Genomic DNA, 16,678 nt, shown 5'->3' on the forward strand with positions numbered 1-16,678 from the left:
TTCAAAAAAATCATAAAGATGCAAAGCAACATGTAAGTAACATTTTATTAACTGTTATTTAAAATGGATGGTTCATGTAGAAGAATTTTTGGAATTATTATTACTATTTTTAATCTCAGTAAAATCTAGCATGCAACTGAGATTTATAGAAGAAAAACACAAGAAAACCAGCCTTGAAATTGGTTCTAATTGGTACTTACTGGTTAGGTACCAATACCCTTTGAAAGTGAAGCAGGGAAATGTCATTGATACCTCTTCTTTTTGATTGTTTAGAAATAAGTAAATAGTTTTCAGTAATGAAATTAACAACAATAACGTAAACACATTGGTAAGGAACTGTTCCGAGGACTGGTAAATCACATACAACAGGTGTAACTGTACTGGGCTCAAATGTGTTCTGGTTTAGGTAACACTGAGAAGGAGTGGGATCATGACCTGTACACCTAGTTCTCTGATGTGACAAAATACCTTGCAAAGAATTGTTTCTCAAATAGAAGTTAAAAAGCATTAGAACAGGTTAATAATAAACTTGTAACAATAAAGTGGCACTGGTGTTAAGTGTAGAGAATTAGCAGCAAATTAAGGGTTCTGCTGCTTGCATTTGATAGTTTACAAGTACAGTGGTTACTAAAAAACTTTAGAATAAACTCTTTAAATAAATTTGTTTTCATTTGTTAGTATGCTATAACATAGATAAAGTAACTTTTTAGAACAGTGTTTTAATGTGTTTAAGCTTCTGATTAGCTACTAAATCCAGCAGGACTTACTGAGAGAACTAACAAATTAGTTTGATAAAGCTTAACATTTGCACATAAACTGAAGCTACCTGTGTAAAAACTCTGTGGAACAGCTAATTTGTGGTAACTGCTCATACCATGGTAACTGTTATTAGACTCCTCTCTCCCATGTTAAGAACTCTTTAGGTACTTGGGTTACTAAGTGATGGGCAGATAATTTTTGAAAGCAGTTAATGCTCCTTATTCCTTATTTTTTAAGAATGCCTCTAAAATGATTAAAATACACATTGCAGTATACTCTCCTTACATACAGTCTCAGTTTTTTACCCTCATGCATATTAATAAGGCCATAGTTTGCAGCAATCTGTTGGGACTACTTAAAGAGTAATGATGGCAGAATGAAAGCCTTAATAAGAATCACACAAAAAAGGGTTTTATGATTAATCTTTCCAGAGGTCATTATCACTTTCAGGGATGATTCCTTCCCGCCCTGCCCCGCCCCCAAATATGGCATGAACATATATTGGGCCTGCTTAGCTGCAAAAAGTTTTACAATTGTTGTAGTTCTGATAGTGGAACTTTAGTATTTTGACCCTAAGATGCATAGTGTAAAAATCCATATTTTTAGGTGAATACTGTGTGAGTTTTCTCTTGTTTTCTCTTGCAGACTCAGATTGCAGAGATAACTTTGCATTTAAGACTCAGGAACTTAACCTCTGAAAAATTGTGCAGAAGCCTTCAAAATATGGTTTTTTTTTTCATTACCTTTAGAAAACAGGTGAAGCTCTGTAGCAGAGAAAGCTGTGAAGATGGCACAGGAAGACTTGATCATCAGATTTGAAAGCTGATTTCAAGATGATGATCAAAACCTATTTATATTCATCTGAATAGACACATTCATTTAAAATTTTGTAACAGGGAATAACATAGGGCATCTGGGATTCACTCATCTGTTACCTTCTTTTAGCACATTTCTAGTTTTATTGTTTGTCTGCCATAGTGAGAAATTAATGTAATATTTTCATAGTGAGAAAACTTGTATAGTTTGGTCAACTGAGTTGCTTTACCGGAGTTGACAAACCTACTGCTGTTTATGAGGTAACATTTTTCCTGAACAGCTACAAATTGAAGACCTTCCCCAAAACATTTCAGTCGTCTTTTATGAGACTGTTGCCATGTGCCAGGGATTAGAGGACCAGCTTGTGTCCTCTGGCCATAAATGTCAGAATGCTTCCATGTTTTTGTAGGTCATGTTAAAAGAGAAAATAAACTGCAGCTTCTTCATAGCAAACATTTTTAAGGAGGTAACTGCTAATAGCGTAAGGTGTTGATTATACTGGATGTGCACTCATGATTCAGCAGCTTCTGTGTACTTACCTGGGAGGGTGCGGTGGTTAATTTGTTACTAACGTGCAAAGGCTTCCAGCAGTGTTCAGGTCTATGGGGCTGTGGTGTTGGAGCAGCTGGGCTTTTTCTTCCATTTCTTCAGTATAACAGATGAGACAGCTGAGGTCAGCTAAGTGGAAAGGAAGGAAGCTGGAGGAAAAAGGAGGATAGTTCAGGATTACCTGGCCCTGCCTGTCGCATTGTGTTCCACTTCCCATCTTTCTAGAAAACAAAAATGTTGCACAGCGTGGAATAGGGTTGGCCACTGCTGCTGTTGAGAGTGGCATCCTAATCCTCGTTCAGTCACCTCTCACTCACCAGTGTGGCAGCAGCCAAATGGCTCTGTGTTCTGCTTATGTGTGTCTATGCTTGAAGGCTTGGGAGAGAGCTTAAAATGCTCCAGAAATAATTTTTGTGCTATGAGCTTTGTAGGGAACTCTTCTCTGCTTCTGCTCAGTGGAAGAGGGACTCCTTCCTCATACTCCCTCACTAAGGACCAAGTCATGCCTATGCTGGGGGGAGCTGGCTGGCTGCTCTCCCTGTGGTGTCACAGGCAGAAGTTGTTTCTTCCACATGTAGCTCTCCTCTCCCGGCTTGCACAGTGCAGAGACCTGCAGGGAGAGGTAGAACAGCTGCTGGTGGGTCTGTGAGAACTGTCGGAAGGAAATGCAGTCATTGGCAGCGACATCTCTGTCTTTGGTGGTGATGTGGCAAATTCTGTAGAATGATACTGAAAACAGTATGGAGGGGTCTGCTGGTCAAAAATTGTAAAGTTAGTGGAGGAAACGGTGTTTGTTTCAATACTTTACCCTGTTTTGAAAAACATTAGCATTATCAACATTTGTACCCTCCATAAAATGAACTCCTTATAGAAGATTGAAGGCCTTTAGGGCATCAGTGGTGTTACGCTGGTTTTTTATACATCTAAATGGTCTAGGCTATTTTTCAATCATTGTAAACTATTATCTGTAACTTCCTCCCTTCCTTCCTCCCTTCCTTCCTCCCTTCCTTCCTCCCTTCCTTCCTCCCTTCCTTCCTCCCTTCCTTCCTCCCTTCTTCCTAAAACAAGCCTGACAAAGAAGAAAACATATTTAGTAACTCGCGTTGCATTTCCCTGAGTTTTCCATGGCATAGTTTTAGACAGTCCAATTTATATAAAAGGGAATTAAAGACTACAGTTTATCAAAAAAAGTTTTCTAATTTTTAGCTTGAAAACTGTCAGAATTTCAGATCAGACATTTTCTCCACATCTTCATGCGCAGAGGCTCCTTGCAGTTGCAGGTCTAGTGTAACTCTAAATAAGCTAGGGTTTGTTTTTTTTTTTTTGTTACTGTGTTTTTACTGCAAGAGTATAAATAGAGCGATGCAAAAGTAGAAATAAATACGCAGGTGCCAAATATAGTCACCTTTCAGTATCATGCCATTGTGGTTGTTGGAAGTAAATCCTTGTTTAGCTTTGGATGGTTAACTCTGTGGTTTGTGCTGGATGGGTGCTTAGTTGTTCAGTTGGTTTTTTAAGCTGAACTGGAATTATAATACAAAAAAGTTATAAAGAATGTTGACTTTTGTGGATAACATTTTAATAGCCTAAAATATAAACTAAAAATTTGGACCAGAATACTTTTGACTATTGTGCGAAGGAATGATGTGTGAAATAAACGTTTACTTCCTGGAAGTTTCCTCTATAGAGGGAAAAACACAGCTAACAGAAACTAGACATGCTACAGCCCCCCACCCATCCCGACCCTGCCTCACCCCTGTGTGTGAGCTGGAATTGCATTATGTTTCTTTGCCATGACCATTAAATTTGTATATAGTTTGGTGTACAGAATCAAAATAGGAACAGATTCTCAGCATAAACATGCTTTTGAGTATCTTGCTCCATAGCACTGAAAATGGCTAGAAATACATTCAGGGTAACATCTGTGAAACTAGATGCAAGTATAACTTGTGAGAAGCAGAATTACATTAACTCCTGTAAAACAAAAACCCAGCACCATAGAAAACTTTATTACCTAGGGAGTTAAGTGAATGTAGAACTTTCTCTCAGATGCAGTGGTGAACCAGGATTTGGAATGCCAATAACTTCTATGCCAGCAGCATTCCAGACTTCCATTAAACAGGAAGCCGCGTGTCATTTCAGGAGAGGTCAGAGCTATGAAGAGACACTAGCAGAGAAAGGAGGTGGCTTTTTCTAAGGCACACAGCCACATCTCGGTAGTACATGTTATTGGCTAGAGTTGATGACATTTGAGTAAAACAGTAGCTGTAAATCAAAACACATCTAGTTCATGCATTTAAGATTTCTTGTAAATACTGTGAAAGTATCCAGCAAACAGATACTTTTTCTGAGAGCCAGAAAGGCACATGGGTTATCGACAATTTCCATTGTGTTTGATAATATCTTATATTTTTTATTACCTATATAATTAGAAAGCAGTTATTTATTAATGTAGCCATTCTTGGTTGCTATTTTATGTGTGTGCGCAAAGTAAATAAACATGCAAAAAAATTCTAAAAACTTTCAGAGGAGGTAATCTGGTATCTACAAAGTTATATAATCACATCTTAATAAATGTGTAACTTCAGCCTATAACAAGGTAATCATAAAGAGAATTCGCAGTTTTCCTTGAAGAGAACACAGGAGTCTTCAAGCTGTCAGTTTTGACTTGTCTGAGATGCAGCTGGGAACTGTTTTCCTTTGAGCTGCTGAAGTAGCTCAACTGAGCAGGTCAGTGGCATCGGAACTGGGGTCAAGCTGATCCCCCTGAAGGGGCACAAGCAGTGCGTGCTGTCCGTGCAGCAGCGTGGTGCTCCACTGTGCTGCCTCCTGACTTCTTTGCTGGAGAAGCAGAACATTCACATGTTTCTCTTCAGCCGTCGGAAAGCAATGCTTTAAATGGCCTGGCATGCTAGTCTAGAACACTGCGCTGTGAAAAATGCATATGCAAAATGAGGTGACTGGATGCTTTGAGCAGTAAAGTCAGCCCACTTGTCCCTGATATCTTCTCATACCATGTTCTTAGTGACCCAGTAGTAGCTTTCATCCTTCACTTCCCCCAAGCTTAAAATTTTTCAACTTTTTAGTTATTTTCATGAGCAAATGCTGCATCTGAAAAGAATGTTGCGTTTCTGTAATCGTGTACTTAGCATGAAAATACCTCTGTGGTGTAGTGTATAAGGCTAAGAAGGATGTCCTCTCAGAACTTAGCTATTCAATTTACTTTCTATTTTTTTCTTAATAAAAACCAGGGATTTTTTTTTCCTGTGGATAATCTAATTATAATTTTTTTAATTATAAAATTGTTCTTTGGTAGTATTACCCTTGACCTGATTTCTAAAACTTGGAGAGTCAGTGGTATATTTGTGTCTTATCGAGTCTTCATCACTCTGTGTGTGTATGTGTATGCACATGAATGTATGCACATAGATATATTTACCTTAAAATAAGCAAGCAACATGATTATATCATGAATTTGTTCAGTGTTTCTTTTATTAATTTTATTCAAATCTTGCTAGATTTGAAAGGGTTGAAATCAGACGTGGGCTGTCTTCCCTGAGTTTCAGTAATAACAGCAGTTGTGTCGCTCCTGTGCAGCTAATGAGCTGGCTGGCTCTGGTCCGTGCTCCTTGCAGGGGGAAAATGCCTGCAGAGCAGCTAGCTTCATTTTGGAGGAGCTGCTTAATTAGCGTACAGCTCCTTGCAGTGGCTGAGAAGACGTGAATTGCAAGAGGACGGCAAAAAATAAGTAGCAAGTGATTCTTTCCAGGGAAAGTAGCAGTTAAAAAGTGCTCTCGAGTTAAGGACGATTGACCGTAAGCTGCAGGAAACGTGCCACAATATCTGGCACTGTGCTTCCCTCTTAGTGGATTTGTAACGCTCTTGGCCTTGGAGCCAGCCTGGGTTTCGCTGCTGTGCGCCTGCCGAGAAATAGAGAGGCCTGTGAGCAACACTGCCCACGAGAGAACACGGGGAACGCACATCCAACACCTGAACCTCTCAGATTATTTGAGGGGTGAAAATAAAAGTGGAGTAGTGTGTTCTTACTGTATTGTTGCCGTGCCAGAGCTCCTTACCACGGGCTGTCAGCTCCGCAGGATTCTGCGTGTGTCCTGGGACAGAAGGGATGGGGGGACGCTGCGTGTTGTCGGGGACTGGTCTTTCGGGCACGGAGCATCTCTCAACCTTGCTTAGTATCCTCTGAGAAGCTCCCAGGCTGAAGGCGGCTGCCGGGAGGCGCCACCCGGGGCGGGGGGCAGCCCGCCCGCCAAGGCGCTTCCCAGGCCGCCTTACGGCTGCGGATCGGAAGGCGCTACCTGCGCTGGCCTTGCTCTCCGGCCCCGCAGCTTGCCTCTTCCCTGCTCCCCCAGCGGCGGTTACGTGCCGGCCCTGTTCAGCTTTCCGGTAGGAGGTTTCTTTGTTCTTGATGTGCGGCCTAGACCCGCCCCCGCGCCCCGGCCTCGAGTTGAATGCAGTGACCGGCTGTAGCGACACTGCGGCCGGCCGCAGGTGGAAGGGCCGGGGAGGTGGTGTGTGGGGGTGAGATGGGTGCTCCCTCAGGGAGCGCCTGTGGGTGGGCCTGACGCTGGGTGGGAGTGGGTTTCTGTCCTCGCCACCTCTGTCTCCCTGGGGAAGGAGTGTCGTGGTTTAAGCCCAGCCAGCAGCAGGGTACCCTAACCTTCCCTGTGGGGTGGGGCGGAGAGGAGAATCAGGAAAAGGTCAAACCCCCATGGGTTGAGGTAAGAACAGATTAATGAGTGAAATAAAGCAATAATAACAACAACTGCAATGAAGAGGAGAGGGAGAGAGAGGAATACAACATCTTAACAACTAAACCATCAGTGTATTATCAGTATTATTCTCATACTAAGTCCAAAACACAGCACTGTGCCAGCTGCTAAGAGGAAATTAACTGTGTCCCAGCTGAAACCAGGACAAGTGTGGAGGCACCCCCTTCACACTGGCGTGAGGGAAAAAGTTAAATATGAGGCAAAAATATTTACTGTAAAACTTCACAGTTGCCTTACACCATTAAGACAGTATTGCCTTTATGGTGCTCTCAAGTTGTGTTTTCTTTGGAAACCAGGGAAGATACACAATGTGTAATACATGTTGTAAGGTATATTACTTTAAAAATCATGCAGATTCCTCACTGCAGTCAGTGCAGGGTTCTGCTTGCAAGACCCTGCATTTGTTTGTGCTTGTTTGTTTGTAGTTGGACTGAAGTAGAATTACTTTATAATTTTAGTGCTAGGGGTGTAGTTGAGGCTTGAAAGCATCCTTCTGTGCTGGCTGAGTGAATGGACCAGGGAAACTGTCCGACAGGTATCTGCATACTGACATTTGATGTATAGTTCCATTATGTTTCTAATATAAGTTTGATAATGATACTAGTAAGTTGACTCTTGTCTAATTATGTGTTCAGAAACAGCTGTCACATTATCTTATTAGCACAGATAATGTAGAGTGCTCTGAAGCATGAACAACAAAAATGCAGGAGCAGAAGAGTCTGAGAGGACAGCTTGAGTGTCTTCCTCAGGAGTAGGTAACACAGAGAGACCTGAAAGAGTTTAATGGAAAAAAATACTCTTAACTCTTCTTCACCTTCTAGAAGAACCAGCAAAATCTGCTTTTCTTTTTTTATTTTTTAATCATCTAAATCCATATGAAAATAGTCTTTCTTTGGCATAAATGAGGAACATAGAAGAAGGCTGAAAACCAAAGATAGGGTTTTTTCATTTATTTGTTTTTTTCCACCCTGGAAGGAATGCTCCATCATATCTAGGCTATAGCCCAGAATTTGGGTGAATACAATTAGTGGAAGCACTGGCTGGCCATTTGTGAGGAAAAAATGTACAAAAATGCCAAGAAGCACTTGCAGTTCCTAGTCTTTAATATAAGGTAGCAATATTTAGTAATATCAGAAGTTTTACTTGACATAAATATTGCATCATAACGAAAGTGCTGCTATTCTTATGACTTTTATTTTCAGTAAGGATACATTTATACTAGTTCTGGTATAGCAAAACAATTAATTTTCAAGTATTTTCACATTCTAAGAAACAAAATGCTTTACTGTATCCTTTCAGCTCCTGGATAGAGCCCTTTTGTATGAGCGGTAGGTCAAAAGTTTATGTCAGGCTCAAAATAGAGCTCACAAACATTAAATAGGCTAAATATTATTTAAAAATAAAACTATGGAAAGGGTTTTCATGCTTTTGACTTGGTTGGTGTGAATGTATTGTTAAAAATTTATCAAATAACATACTATTTTTTGTCAGCATTTTCAATGGACACAAAAATATACATCAGATATTCTTTCCAGCTGTTACAGTACTTCTTTAAAACATAAATTAGAAAGTAGAACACAAAAATTCGAACTACACCTCATGAAAGCAGAACATGCGAAGTGTAAGGCTTTGTGTGTATGGTAAATATGGCTATTGTTTGTGGAGATGTTCTCGCACATAATTATGTTTGAGAATAGAAAATGTCAAAGAGGTCCAGATTCTCCTTTCCCATTTATAATAGTGGCATTTTCATTTGGGTAGAAGAATGTTAGCGCAGGGCAGGGGGACCAACAAAAAACTCTGTTGCTGTATCTTAGACATGAAGATCATTTTTTCTAAAGATGTAGGTACTACTTTTTTAAGTAGTAAGGGTATCTACTCCCTCCCATGGTAAAATCGAAGGCACAGTGTTACAATTTTGAATGCTAACAGTATTTGTCCTTGCTTTTAAATAATCAAAGAAAAATGGTTTATACTGTCCCTGAAATGGTGTCTCTCAACATTGCAAGGATTGGAAATTATGTCTGTTAATCCTCCGAGTAACAGAAAATGAAAGGGACTTGAAAGGAATTTGAACAATAAATTACCTTAAATGAAGTACTTGAAGCCTTCTGGAACATCAGCTGGAAGAGCAGATGCTATTATTTCTTTATAAATACGTGTAACAATAGAAAATGCAACACTAGTAAAATATGTAATTACAGATTTTTATAATACATTGATAATATTGAAGTTATTTAACATCAAACCATCTTGATGCTTTTGATAACACTGTTTTGCAATTAAATCCCCCCCCCCAAAAAAAAAAAAAAAAAAAAAAAAATCTTAGATTTGAGATATTGAGCATTAAAGAACTGGTAAACTTTTGTTTTTTTAACATGGTTGTATTTTTTCCCAACTTCATTTAAAAACTTTTTAATAGATAGGCTTACTTAATGGCAAGAGTTCTTCCTTTTCTTCTACATTTTATATTACTGTCTTCCTTAATACTAGAGCTAACTCAAGCCTTATCCTGCTATGCGGAGAAACTAAAGTCTCATACTGAAATACAGCTCCTGGAAACCTGCAGGGCATGTGGAGTTATATGGATCATTGCAAACCCCAGTGTTTTCAGGCCACTTTCTATGCACAGGTGAAGGACCATAGGTAGAATATGAAAGAAAGTTAAGAGATTTAACCCCAATCCCGGTTTTGATCCAAATAGTAGTTTTCACAGGAACTCAGGTGGTGGTCAGCATACTACTGCAATTTTCTATTAATGAATAGCTTACAGAAGATCTATGTGTTGGCTTACAGGTGGCTGTATATGATACTGATCTCTTCAAAGAAGTTATGTATTAAAATAAGAGAAAACAAAAGGTTGGGTGAAGAGGATATTGGTTTATCTACCTGGATTTTTATATCAGGTTTGTCACTTGGGTGAAAACCACACATCTTTGGGAACAGTGAGCAGCACAAACTTCGACATGTTTATGCCTTGGAGTCTATTTAAGTGAATCTTCTTTCTAATGCTATATTCTGCCCTCATGTGGATATAAAACCCCATTTTTAATTACGCACAAGTTTCTGAAGACAGATTTGGTCTTTGTGCAAGGAAGGTAAGAATTTGCATTGTACCATTTTTCACTAATGCTGGTGTTCACTTCTGGTTTTGTTCATACTTTTTCTATGGAAGACCAGCATGCAGTGGACTGATTTTCAACAGTTTGCTGTAAGGTAGAGTTGTGAGCAGCATAAAGAAAATGCTTTTGCGGGTGAAACATAGTTTGTGGCACTTTTTCTGCACGGGTGAGCTCTTATAGGCAGAATTTGTTGAAGTTGCTCCCAAAGAGTTTCTCTTCAGGGAGACCCTAGTTTTTCAGTGTAATCCTTTCAAGAGGAGGGAGGAGAAGGTCACGCAGGGTGTGGTCCTGTCCTCCTCTGAACCCATTCACTAGGCTCTGTGAAGTCTTGAGGAGTTACTTTTCTTCTGTAAAGGCAGGGAGTTTATATCTTCTCTTGCTTTCTTGCCTCTAAATTATACCCAAACCATAAGAAGATAGTTCTAGAATTGTGAAAATTATCTGATTATAGCTTAAAAGATAAGGCCGTTCTTCTGCTTTGTTGGGTGGGGTATTTTTTTTTTTTGGGGGGGGTGGGGTGGTGTTTTGGGGTTGGTTTTTTTGGGGGGGGGGCTATGTGTTTTGTTTTATAGTGGTTTGGCTTTTGGGTTGTTTTTTTTGGGGCGGTTGGGTTTTGGGTTTCTTTTTTTCAGAATTGAAGGTGGAGAGAGGAAGATGCTGACTTTCAGTGATGGAGTTGTGCCTGGCTGCATAGTAATACAGTGTAGTTTCGATCATCTGGCACAAAGCTATGTTTGGTTAACTGGATTTCTTGTAAAGGAGTTCGAAAGGTTCAGTTTCAGTAAAAAGCTTGAATTAATACTCGTTTAAGAAGCTGCAGAACATCAGCTGAATTTTAGATTTTAATTCTATCTTCCCAATTATTGGCAACTCAGTGTCTTTCTTAGGCTTTTAGTAGTCACTTGAACTGTTTTAATTGTGTCAGTGGTATAGTGAGGATAAGTATTAATTTTATTTCTTTGAGTTTAATGGCTGTACCAGAGCAACAGTTATTATCTGCTCAAACACAACCAGATTAAATTTGTAAGAGGATTTCTTTGCCCTAGGAAGCATTCAGACTAACTGTATACATAATGGAACATTTTCTTTCCCTTTTTTAAGGAAGTGAGAGAACTCAGCTCCCACAATCTGCTGCAGAGAAGTTCATGAGTACAATATGATATTTATACATATCATAGTAAATGAGAGGGGAAAAGTCATTCTTAAAGGTGGTTGATACAGTTTTTATAGTCTAGGTAAGGAAAAGATGTGATAGCTGTAGTAATACTTTGTAATGGATAACATGCTTAGTTTTTCATAAACTTTTAGGACATTCAAGACTGTTCTTGAAACAATTCACTCTAGATTGATGTAGATGTTTCATGTAACTTACTTGAGGTAATTCTCCACTTACTGAGCTATATTCATAAAATTCTACTTGTCCTTTCTTTGGCTTTCTTTGGAAGGAATCTTTACTTACCTTGCCAGGCTCTTTTTGTTGTTAGACGAGTCATTCATGAATTGTATTTTCTTTCATAGAATATTTATAGTCATCTTAACTAGATTTTTATAAATCACTAAAGTGATACAGAGGAGGTAATTTAGTGAATGGCAAAATTATTATATGCTTCCTTTTTTGAAAGCAAGTGGAATATGCAGATGTGGATTGTGAACAAAATCATTAAGAAGGTGATTATGTAGTGATTTTAAATGAAAAAGATTCTGTCAGTGGAGCAAACACTTGGCAATAGAACAGTATGTACACCTCTCCCACGTTTTTTATTATTGGCTCTTAATTTAAACCTGTGCTTTGTTAAATCTCAAAGGCCATCCCTTGAGTTCTCTCCTAACTTGACTTTTTGTAGTTATTCTATTCAGCTTTTAACATAAATTCAAAGTGGTGTGCTGTTGGGGTAGGAACAGATGTCAGGAGACCTTAGCTCCCTTTCTGGCTTGTTACGTTACCTTGCTTGAAACTTCAGATGCTTTCCTGTTCTATAGGCTTTCCCATTGGTCTGACTGAAACACCACCGAAAATGTTTCCTGACATCAAATGACTTGTGATGTGTAATCTATTAACATTAATTAAGGTGTTTGATAATCACAGAAGGAAGATACTATGGTTCTACTGTTCATTTTATGGAAAATATAAATAGGCCTACTATATTAATTATCAGGGCTTATAATGTTTCCTCATAGAAATTCTACTCACAGCTCTGGATGAGTCATCATTTAAATTCTGTGGTGTTATACCTCAGTTTTTATGACCAAGATGCTGAACATGGTAAATTCCAAAAATAGATTTATAGTTGTATAAAATGGTTGCAGGTATAGGTTGGTACTTAAGTAACAGATGTGATACAGAGATACAGTATGTCATGGAGGTAATATTTTTTTAGCAATGGAGAAAAAGTTGCATGGAGTGCTGGGAGTCCTCAGTTAGAAAGGAGTGCTAGGCAATAGCTGTACCAGCTTGAAGCTGATGGACAGCTCTTGAGTTGTGTCCACTGTTGGCAGAGGTGATGGTCAAGGCTCTAGAGATTTGTCCTATTTATCTATCTACAGATAGTCCACTTGTGAGGCATCATGATGAGGAACTTGTCTGTGTAGGTGCTTGATCACATCAGATGGACAGAGCTGTTTGTTTAGGACCCTGCTTGTTTCACTAGCCTCGCTGCCTTCTTTTGATGGAGAAGAAATAAATACTCTAATTCTGCTCCAGAACTTGCATCCAGAACATGTGGGTGTTACGGGGTGAGCTGGGGAGCTTTGCATCCACCTTGAGGAGTTCTCCTGCAGACTCTTACCAGCCTGACATCCCTCCTGACAGTGGCCTTCAGCTGCAAGCCTGAAAACTTCTGTTCCAAGTGGTGGGACAGACTGGCTCCTTTGCTTCAGCTCCCAGGATGATCTCATGCATTCTGTAATATGGTTTGGATATTTTGGCACCGACAAAGCCAGTTCAGTCCAAGGCCTGAATTCTGCTGTTTTCATGTTTTCATATAGGGCCATACTCAGTTTCAGCAGAAATGTGATCCTGCTGCATTCCACCACTGGAACAGCAACAAAAGAAACCGTATTTTGTGTTTTCTCTATAGCTGAATTAGTACTAGCAGAGAGGACATAAAACTTTATTCCAAGTGAAATATAACTTTATAGTTGAAATAAAATATTTTTGTTCTGGTGTCACCTATTACTGGTTTAGCTCTTACTCCTCACAGGACTTACTCTGCTACTTGATACCTGATGAGGTTGATTTCTGCACTTCTCTTTAAATCTGTGAAGCACTGCACAGCAGTCTGCTGTTTCTGTGTAAATGCTTGATGAAACAGTGTAGGTATAGTAACAGTGAAAGTAGAAAAATGATCAGCCCATAGAAGTGTCAGGCTGTGCGCAGCCCGCGCAGCATGTTGACTCCACTCTTTCCATGTACCTCTAGGCTTCTTTCTGCTACCAAGTCCCAACCTAAAAGCCTGCCTTCTGCTAATGTACACACTGTTGATTTAACAGTTCTTGGTAAATATACGTGGACAGTGACTAACAGGGTAGTGGATTTTTATGGCTTTTTTTCCCTCTTACATATTAAGAATGTCATTTTCTATCTAGTTTAAATATGACAATTCAAATAATAAAATATACCGCTTCGCCGCCGCTGCCCCCCCCCCCCCCCTTCATAGATCAAACTTAGGAATAAAAACAGAGTCAGGCATAGTTTAGCAGCATTTCTTTTCTTAACAGATGCCAGTGTGGATTTTGCTTAAAGAGCTGCATCTTTAATTTAGTTTTAAAACAAGACTAGTATTTATCACTGAGGATACAATATTTGGATTTATTTAAATTACAACACAGAGAAACATGAAAATAAGTACAGGTATGTGTTGCACACTCATGTGAAAGAAAAGTGTGTTAGCCAGGGCTTCTAGTCTTGTTTTTGAATTAGTCTCCTGTGTCTTCCTTGTCAGCCACACATGAGTTTTGAAGCCACTCTGCTAGTAGCTGTATTGTCATCTATTTAAAATCAACCAGGTTTTAAGTTTCACTGTAAGTTTCACAGGACAAAGAATGTGTGTTTCAATATTTTGTAGTTTCAGTTTTGCAGGCTGTGCATCAGGAATAACAGTAATAATACAACAAATTTTGCACGGTATGTATGTATGTATGTATGTGTGTGCCAGCATGCAAGTTAAGGGATTACTGCTGCATTTAAGCAACCTGACTTCCTTCCTGGTTCTGCTTTTGGAGATACTACTGCTAGGGGGACTTCCAGATCTCTGGTTGTAAAATTCTTGATGATGGTATTTGTTGCTATTACCATTTGAAGAAAAAAATTTTGGGAAGGTCTTCAGAGGTTTTCCAGGTAGTAAGATGCTAAGGTTCTAAAAGTTTTGATAATCCTCTGTGCTGCACGTGAATGGGAATTCATTACTATTTGTGAGTTCTTCACTGTTTTTAGAAGACAGTTAATTCTTTCATTCATCACTTGGATTGTTTTTAATCTGGAAAGAAATTTGAAAAATGTCAAATAACCAACCATAGTGTGTGCTTGAAACCAGGAAGTTATTTTTTTTCCATTCACACCATTGACTTCTCTCTGAAGTGCCACCCAAGGGTTATATTAGGATCATGAGATCCTTTTTGGAAAGTCACTGTTTTTAAAAGATGAAGAAGGAGGCTGGTGGTATTTTTATTTTTATCATTACAGGTATTTTGTGTGGACTTCAGCTGTCTTCTGACAAGCAAGAAGGTATTACTTGTCTGGCTTCAGAGAACTGATAAAAGTCTTGGACTAATTTACATGTGCCAGCAGAAGATTGATTTCACTATAGTTTCATCCCTCTTGGTCCATTGTGCTGATCCACTCTGTTACCATTTCACCTTTGCTTTCTCCTTACATCAGCTAGAGGTATTCCTGAGATGAGGGTGGTAGAAAGAGTGGTTATCAGAAACTGTAAGGTATTCAGAACCTCTCGGGACATGTAGATTTCTTTTTATCCTCTTCCAGATTTTCTTCTTTTTACCAGGTGAAACGGGCCAACTCAGGAGTCCTGTTCAGCCTGTTACCCAGTGTTCTTTTTGTTTATTATGGTGATAGGGAAAATTTTAGGCATGTGTTACCAGGTTGTATTTCTTAACTTGCTCTATAATGGATGAGGCTGTAGAAAGCATGGTTGGTGTTGTATCAGTCAACATCTTGATCTTGTAATGCCAGTTATGGAATTTTAAAAGCCAAAAAATACATTGAAATAATAAAATCTATGTTTGACTTAGTGCTGTAACAGTGATAGTTTAAAATCCCATCCCCACCAAGAATAATGCTGTAATGTTGGCAGCTTTGCTTAGCTAAACCCTGGTAATTCATTATGCCAAATTCTCCCCTGTTTCTCTGATAGTAAATAACATTGCTTGTTTTCTTTCCAGTTATTTTAGTTTAGGGAGAAGTATGTGAACAAATCATACCTCTAAGTGGTGTTCTGTCATTATAACGCAGTTTTCACATAAACAGGATTTTTTTTTCTGAAAGACTTGATGCCACTGTTTAAAAAAAAAAAAAAGCCATACTTGAAATTTCTTTGTATACTTTCCTTGTCAGCAACAATATAAAAATATTTACTTTCTGCCCTTGATCATAACAATCTAAGAGGAACTATCAATGTGAAGTTTTTGTGAGTTCCTGCATGTTGTGCTGAAAAAGAACATTTTCACTTCTTGGTAATTTTTGGGCAGCCCTGTAAATTTTAATATTCTTGTGTCATTCATATTCTTTTATCCTGGTTTTTTGAATTTTGTGCTGTAAATTTTACATTATTTCCTTTTTCAACAGGATAGTTTTTAGGCTGTGCCCCCTGTGCATGTGACACACCATGCAGTTAAGGAGGACTAGAAATTTCTCACTGTTGCTGTGGGCTTAACCAGAAAGTTAGTCTTTGGGCAGGCACGTAGTTTTAAGTGTTGACGTGGGGCAGACTGAAGGAAACTTTGAGATGGCTTTAAAAAAGAGAGAGAGGTACCATTTTCGTATATGTATGGGTAGTTATACATACTTTATATGTATATACAGTATATATTTTTCATATACATATGTATTGAAAAAATACATTAAATTACAGTGTGTGTATCTATATCTTTAGATCTCCAAGTATAATTTGTTACTGGTCTTTGGCTGACAGTCTTAGTATGGTAACACCCAATTACAGAACCACAAAGCTGAATAAGATGCAGACTTAAGTTTTAGATTCTCCTTTGGATTTTAATTTTGTTTTCCTACCTTCTGCAGTTTTTGTAGACTCACTTTCAAGGTGTAAATAGTCTGAAATACTTTCTTCTAACATGATGCAGATTGCTTTACCACCGTGTTTTCTTGCGTGTGATTATCATGTGTGGTATCAATTGCTACCTACACTCCCAGTAAAGATTTAAAAGAATTATAAGCTTTTGTCTTTAAAACATAGCAGATAATCCAAATGTGTTCTTCCTATCTTGATGCTAAGTTTGCATTTGGGGATTTGGAAGGAATCTGGATTCCCTAGTAGGGAAGCGTCAGGACCAAAACTGGAAGTCACTTTGTATTCCACTGATTCAGAGGTGTTTGGTGGAAATGATTGCTTTATGCGTTAAAGCAGTAGCTTTAGTAAAAGAGTTAATTGTGTCAAAAAGACGTGTCAT

General features: G+C 38.7%; 1 protein-coding gene across 2 annotated transcripts in view; it reads left to right on the top strand.

Annotated features, from left to right (window-relative positions):
* The window catches only part of LOC121080948 (guanine nucleotide-binding protein G(q) subunit alpha), a 135,516-nt gene that overhangs the window by 25,748 nt on the left and 93,090 nt on the right, over window positions 1-16,678 (top strand). Inside the window, exon 1 of one of the 2 annotated variants that reach the window (XM_040579384.1) lies at window positions 2,724-2,765. The exons of the other annotated variant lie outside the window; for it this stretch is intronic. The gene's annotated coding sequence lies outside the window, so the exon portion shown is untranslated. Of the gene's footprint in view, window positions 1-2,723; window positions 2,766-16,678 lie in introns of those variants that run through there. 2 annotated transcript variants of the gene reach the window in all.

Source organism: Falco naumanni, chromosome Z (genome assembly GCF_017639655.2).
Source record: "Falco naumanni isolate bFalNau1 chromosome Z, bFalNau1.pat, whole genome shotgun sequence".
In the NCBI taxonomy this organism is placed as follows: Eukaryota; Metazoa; Chordata; class Aves; order Falconiformes; family Falconidae; genus Falco; species Falco naumanni.